Source organism: Mustela lutreola, chromosome 2 (assembly GCF_030435805.1).
Source record: "Mustela lutreola isolate mMusLut2 chromosome 2, mMusLut2.pri, whole genome shotgun sequence".
NCBI lineage: Eukaryota > Metazoa > Chordata > Mammalia > Carnivora > Mustelidae > Mustela > Mustela lutreola.
The window spans coordinates 68,822,188-68,828,187 of record NC_081291.1 but is presented as its reverse complement, the minus strand read 5'-3'; the positions used below and the strand labels follow the sequence as shown (position 1 = coordinate 68,828,187).

General features: G+C 43.1%; 1 protein-coding gene across 16 annotated transcripts in view; it reads left to right on the top strand.

Moving 5' to 3' along the window:
• Positions 1-253: 253 nt before the first annotated feature.
• The window catches only part of ARPP21 (cAMP regulated phosphoprotein 21), a 154,732-nt gene continuing 148,985 nt past the window's right edge, over positions 254-6,000 (top strand). For 5 of the 16 annotated variants that reach the window (XM_059162169.1, XM_059162163.1, XM_059162160.1 and 2 more), the window contains exon 1: positions 951-1,830. The gene's annotated coding sequence lies outside the window, so the exon portion shown is untranslated. Of the gene's footprint in view, positions 556-941; positions 1,831-1,851; positions 3,828-6,000 lie in introns of those variants that run through there. The other 11 variants (XM_059162167.1, XM_059162164.1, XM_059162162.1 and 8 more) reach the window with 9 other exon arrangements.

Here is a 6,000-nt window from a genome sequence, read left to right as displayed (position 1 = left end):
GATATATCTTGGCTGGTGACCTATAATGTTGGAAAAGTAGGCTCTACATTCACTCAGGAAGGGTGGGCGGTATTCCGGAAATGTATCCCCGTTCCTCCAGGATTCCTTTTTTTTTTTTTCTTTTTCTTTTTGTAGTGTGTGCCCCGAAACAATGAAAAAAAAATGAATTACAGATAATAAAAATAGCACATCTCCAGAACAAACGGGAAATGCAGAGCTTTAATTTCTTCGGATGTCAACTCTGTTCCCTGCCCTGCGCCCTACCCTTCCAGGGTTTCTGCCGCACCGCTGTGATTCTAAATCGGCGCTGGGTGGGCAGCGGTCTGGGCAGTCGCCCGCAGGGAGTGCACTTGGCGCTGCACGCCCGGACTTTTGGTCTTGCTCGAAGCCGAGAATCTCTGAGAGCTCAGAGGCTACGGATTCATTTGGGTGGAGTGAGGTGTTATTATTGTGGGATATTCTCTGCAGAGTTGGCCGGGAGAGTGAGCAGCGAAGGAAGGGAGTGAGCTGGGCTTGGGCAAGTGTCCGCAGGAGTCGGAGGTGCACCCGGGAGAGGTACGCTGGAGGGCTCGGGCATGGGGGGCGGGGAGCGGGGAGGCGGTGGAGAGGGGCAGGGGACAGCGTGCCAGTTTTCCCTCTGATTAATGACGCTCACGTTGCCGCGCGTGTCTCCGGCGCTTTGTCTCCAGCCTCCGGGCTGGCGGAGAGAACTGCCACGGGAATGGATGGCTCTGCGCTCGGGGCGCACCGGGCAGGTGCCCGCTCTCTGACTCTAACAACTCCGGCCGCGCCCAGTCACAGAGGCCCTGGATTCCCGCAGGCGCCCGGCCCCGGCAGGCTTCCGGGTGTGGCTGTCCAGGGGGCTGGAGGCTGCAGGGACAGATGCGGCCGGGGCTGCGGGGAGGAGCCGGGCGCGTGGGAGGGCAGGGACTGACGGAGGGGCAGGCGGCGGAGGCGGGGAGGCAGGGGCGCGGGACAGAGGGACGGACGGAGGATGACTGGCTCGGGGTGGGACGACAGAGTGACAGAGCGACGGACAGGTGGGAGCAGTTAGCCTGAGTCGGAGAGAGCAGAACGGTGAGAAGGAGAAGCAGAAGGAGAGAGAGAGGGAGAGAAAGGGAGACAGGGAGAGAGGAAGAGGGCGCGAAAGGCAGAGAGAGAGGGGAAGAGCGAGCGAGCGAGCAGCACTCGCGTGCACCCTCCCCTCCAGACGACCTCCGCTGTCCGAAGGAAGCGGCCGGGGCACTGAGTGGGAGCTGGAGAGCGATGCGGGCACAGAAGACGGGAACAGGGACCCTGCATTGCTAGTGGGACCGAGACACGCCGAGGGACAGACAGATCGACACACGCACGGACTGTCAGCGGGCGAGAGTGGCAGCTCCGAGAGCAGAGCGCAGGAGAACGAGAATCCAGCGCAGAGCTGCCCTTGCTGAGCGACAGTCAGGCAGACAGACGTGCAGAGGGACAGACTGGCAGACAGGAGGCGGGGGCTCATTCACTTCCCGAAGCCAGCCGAGCAGAGAAGGCGGCGGCGGCGCCCCCTGAGCTCGTCCGGAGCAGCGACAGGCAGCAGGGGCAGCAGGGTCGCCAGCCAAAGCCACCACGGTCGCCGCAGCTGCGCGTGGATCCCAGCCGCCGATTCTGCAGAAAGCTCCTTTTACTAGCAGTTAAATAAATCGACCAAAAACCAAATCAAAACAAAAAAGCCAAGCCAAACCAAACTAATCCAGCCAATTTAATCATTGAGAAACAATATTAATAAAAACCAAAAACTAAACCAAATTAATCAAGGCACCAAGACGCTGGGGGGATACCCACTGTTCGGTCAAGGTAATAATCAAGGTCTTCCGACGTGAACATTGCACGTCTTTTGTGATTTTTTTTTTCCTCCTCCTTTCTGCCGTATATCTGTGTTTTCCTTTAGATTTGTTTCTCGTCTGTATTTCTCCTTCATGTTTGTAGAAAACTGTTGATGTTATACATGTATTGTGTTTTTATGTTTCGTCAAAGGAGGGCTAGACTCCCCTCCCCCAGATGAGGCAGACCAAGAAAGCTGGGAGAGAGCTGAGAAGGGCAGTACTTTCCATCAGAGAAGTCTACAGTGATTTATGCAGGTTTCATGGTAGAAAGTTTGGGACCCTGTTATTTCATTTGAAAGAGAACTATCAAGAGGAAAAAAAAAAAAAGTTGTAATCAGTTTGTTGTTCTCTCAGGACTCAGGGTCTGGCTCCCAAGGATTTTGGGGGGAAAGGATGTTACCTTTTCGTTTTACATGTTTGAAATCTGTGTTGCATTGCAAATTCTAAACTTAATGTCTTATGTCTGGGGTTGTCGATATGGTGGTAAAATTGAGTTGAATTGATCATGTATTTAGAAAGTTTCTTAGGAAGAGAAATGGACTCAGTTAATGTTTATGCATAGAAATAGAGCTGGAGTGGATGTGGTTGCTGACAGCTGCTCAGACTTAGTATTTGATCACCTCCTTAAGATCCAAGATAAGGACAGAATCCAAGCCTACAAGGAAAAGCAAAGGGGGCATTGAAAGTTACAAAGGGTGGGAAGCTAGTAAGCACAATGCAAGGCTGGTAGAAATCATTTCTTAAGAATGTGTTTAGAGTGCAGATATCCATTTTGATTTTTGATTTTTAAAGGCTATTGGTATGACACTTCAGACTCTCCAAAAATAATGACATTTCCCAAAGTTGAATGAATCTGTACAAGATTTCGTTCAAAGACTGAATAATTCCAAATGATTCCCACCTCCTCCTCACTTACTTTGGAGATGAAAATCACTATGATTGTTTTAAGAAGAAAGGAAATAATTTTTCTTTTGGTAAAAGTTAGCAAACCTTTGACTTACACTTTAAAATAAATGCATCTACTCCTTTGATCCTCTGTATTTGTGTCACCATGGGACTTGTATGTCTTAATAGGATTTTAGTTAATGTCATTTTCACAAAAGACAGCCGTTTGGAAGCCAAGAGCTCTAGCTATGTTCTGTTCAAATAGCCAAGTGATCTGCTGTTTTGGTGGTAATTGCTTCTGCAGCCTTCCTAACGGCATCACATGTGAAAAATTATATATGCGCTCACTTCAGGTTATATGGATTTGTATGGTATGTATTTGTGTTTGATCTCGTATTTCCTCTCTTATCACATTCCTTTACTTCTTTTGATCATTTCAACCAACAGAATATTTTTAAATTTTCTGGAGAATGAGTTTAGGATATTCTTGAAGGAATACACAGAAAAGATGCAGAAGGCTAACCTCTTACTGTCCTTGCTTTTCAATACTATTTGTTTGCTTTAAATAATTTGGGTTATAGGCTGTTCTAAAGACATTTAGTTGTTATGCGTATATGGCTCCATTTCTTTTGACATGATTTATGTTATTTGATAAATAATAATATAAATCAATTGCTGTAGGTGAACGCCTACTTAACAGAACACTTGGTTGAAGTAAGGCATATTTAAAGGAACTTCTATAGCTTCAGAAATTGACTTTGAGCATCTCAGTGACTTAATTCCACTACATGCTGATTTCTCCTTTACAGTATTCAACTCAGACGGAGACAGGTTTGTGTGAGCGGTTAGATTTGCAAATTGCTGATCTCCCGGTGACTTTCCCTCTTAGATCCCAGCTGAGTATGGTTACCTTGAGAGCTGTGGCATTAGCCCTGTTAGAGCATGCTCCACTGGGGAGTTCTCTGCTGTCTATTTTTAATGCTATTTAATGAAGGAGCGAGCGCCTCACTCCGCAATAAAAGAAGCATGATGGAAGACAGAGCAGTGCATGGTTTTGGATACTGGAGAAGGATATATGAAAAGGTACAGACTGGCTGTTGGATATGGTAATTTAATTAGTCCTAATGTATTGTACTAACAAATCAGTTGATTTTAGTGAGATAATTACACATGAATAGTCTGCAATGTGTTTTCATAAACCTCTTCAGTAATTCTTAGAAAGAAACTCAATCATTAGAATGCCTTAAAACTTAAAGGAGATACTAACCAAGGAGTTGCTGCACACATACTATTTTTCATACAAGCTGTCAGATTCTTGGATGGTGAGAAGTACAGAAATAATTTCAGATTCCTGAAATACTGTTCTAGTGGATGGTCTGGAGCTTGTAAAATGTTCTGGGCATAAAATGACTAACATCCTTCTAAGATATTATAACCTGAAGCTCTGCCTTGTGAATTTGGATTTTTCTTTTATAAACTTGGGAGTCTGGTTCCAGAATTGTGGCAACCAAGTGAAGCAGGAAGTTTTGGTTGAACTTTAGAAAATTTGAGTTGTTTTCTCTCCTTATTTTGAGATAAGCACAATACATTTATCTCATCGAAGGTTAAGTATTTTTAAAATGTAGGTAGTAGAGTCAGCACTAATAATTTTTGGAACAATATAATGAGTGGGGAATTATCTTAATGTTATAGCATGTAAAATATAAGAAGCCATCTGCCTGCAATGTTTGTATAATGCAGAACACCTGTCTGAGGTAGACAGTGAAAACGTTCAATCAGAAAGGTCTCTGTTATTCATTTTCATATTAACAAGATGCTATAATCAGGTTATATCTTTGTTCAAAGCAAAGCTAATTAGACAAATGCCTAAATAGTTTAAAAATTAATAAACATAAGAGAAAGTGAGAAATTTTTATTAAGTGGGGAAGTGAGTTATGTAATTATTGTTAAATAAAGCCATTAAAGCCATGTGCAGAGTTTTTCCTAGGTTTTGCCCATTTCTATGAAGAATAAGCCCCCAAAAATAAACTACTAAGAGAAATGCATTGTAAGAGTTACTCTAATTTGTTGTTGTGTTTTCTACTCTGTCCTTCTAGAAGGGGATAATAATTACACACTGGCTGTAATATTGCCCTTAGTGGTCATGCTATTTGGACCACAATGCTGATACCTGTCTCAAGAATCTCAAGTCAGTGGGCATTCTTATCTGAATTAAATGTAAATGTTGTCCGTGGACCAGGTAATGATAACTTACATGAGTAGAGTATAGAATGAGTCGACCCCTGAAGACACAATGTACAGCATAGACAGAGTGAATATGACTGAAGATTCTCATTAGGATTGGGAGACAGTTTGAAGTCCATAAGGTTGGAAACTGCAAATGAACCGTTTGCATAGAAGTTAATGTAATTCAGATCTGCTTTGCGACAAGGTTAGGAGAGAATGTGGGGCTTAAAAATGATGTGGACAGTGAAAATCATTTCTTCAAATGGTAAGTACTGACATCATTCTAACTGGTACCACACGGTGATAGCGTGTTTAGAAATTTGTGAATTTCTAATCAGAAAAAGAATTGGCTTCCTTAGAAATGCGTTATGTCACCTGGAAAGTTCTGGACACATTTTAAGTCAGTGATGAACTTATAAAATACAGGCTTCCTCTCTTTAGACAAAGGATCTTTATTTCTTAGGGAATCTGTGGTTCCAGAGGCTCTATGTTTCTGCTGACTTTGCTTTCTTTTGTTTATCATCCTAACATTTAAAGTTAAATATGATAAATAATTACAAGCAGTGCTATAAGTAAGTGCTGAAGGACTATTAAAGGTAAAGAATATTAGCAAGATGTATCTGTGACTGCGTTAACCTTTCTCAGGCTATCTTTGCTTCTGAGTGTTAGTTTCCTTTAAGGTACATTTATGTCAAGTTCTAATAAATTGCTTTTTTTAGTGCCTTATCTAAATTAATTTTGCTCATTTTGGATTAAACGTGGCACTACATGTTCACAGGATTTATTACTTTTATTTACATCACATCCATTTCATGGCCCTGAGGATCAGATATAAGCTGAGATACCAAGTATTTAAATTGTATACATAAGTATAATATTCTTGATAAAAAAATAAACGGCTTGGGCTGGAGCTTCAAGTTCATTCAGCAGAGTTTAATGTTCAGTAACCTTGCTGCCTTTTGGTCTCAAAATCTTCTGCGGTCTGGTGATCTTTTCTTAAGGTATAGAATGCCCATGTAACATTTTGCAT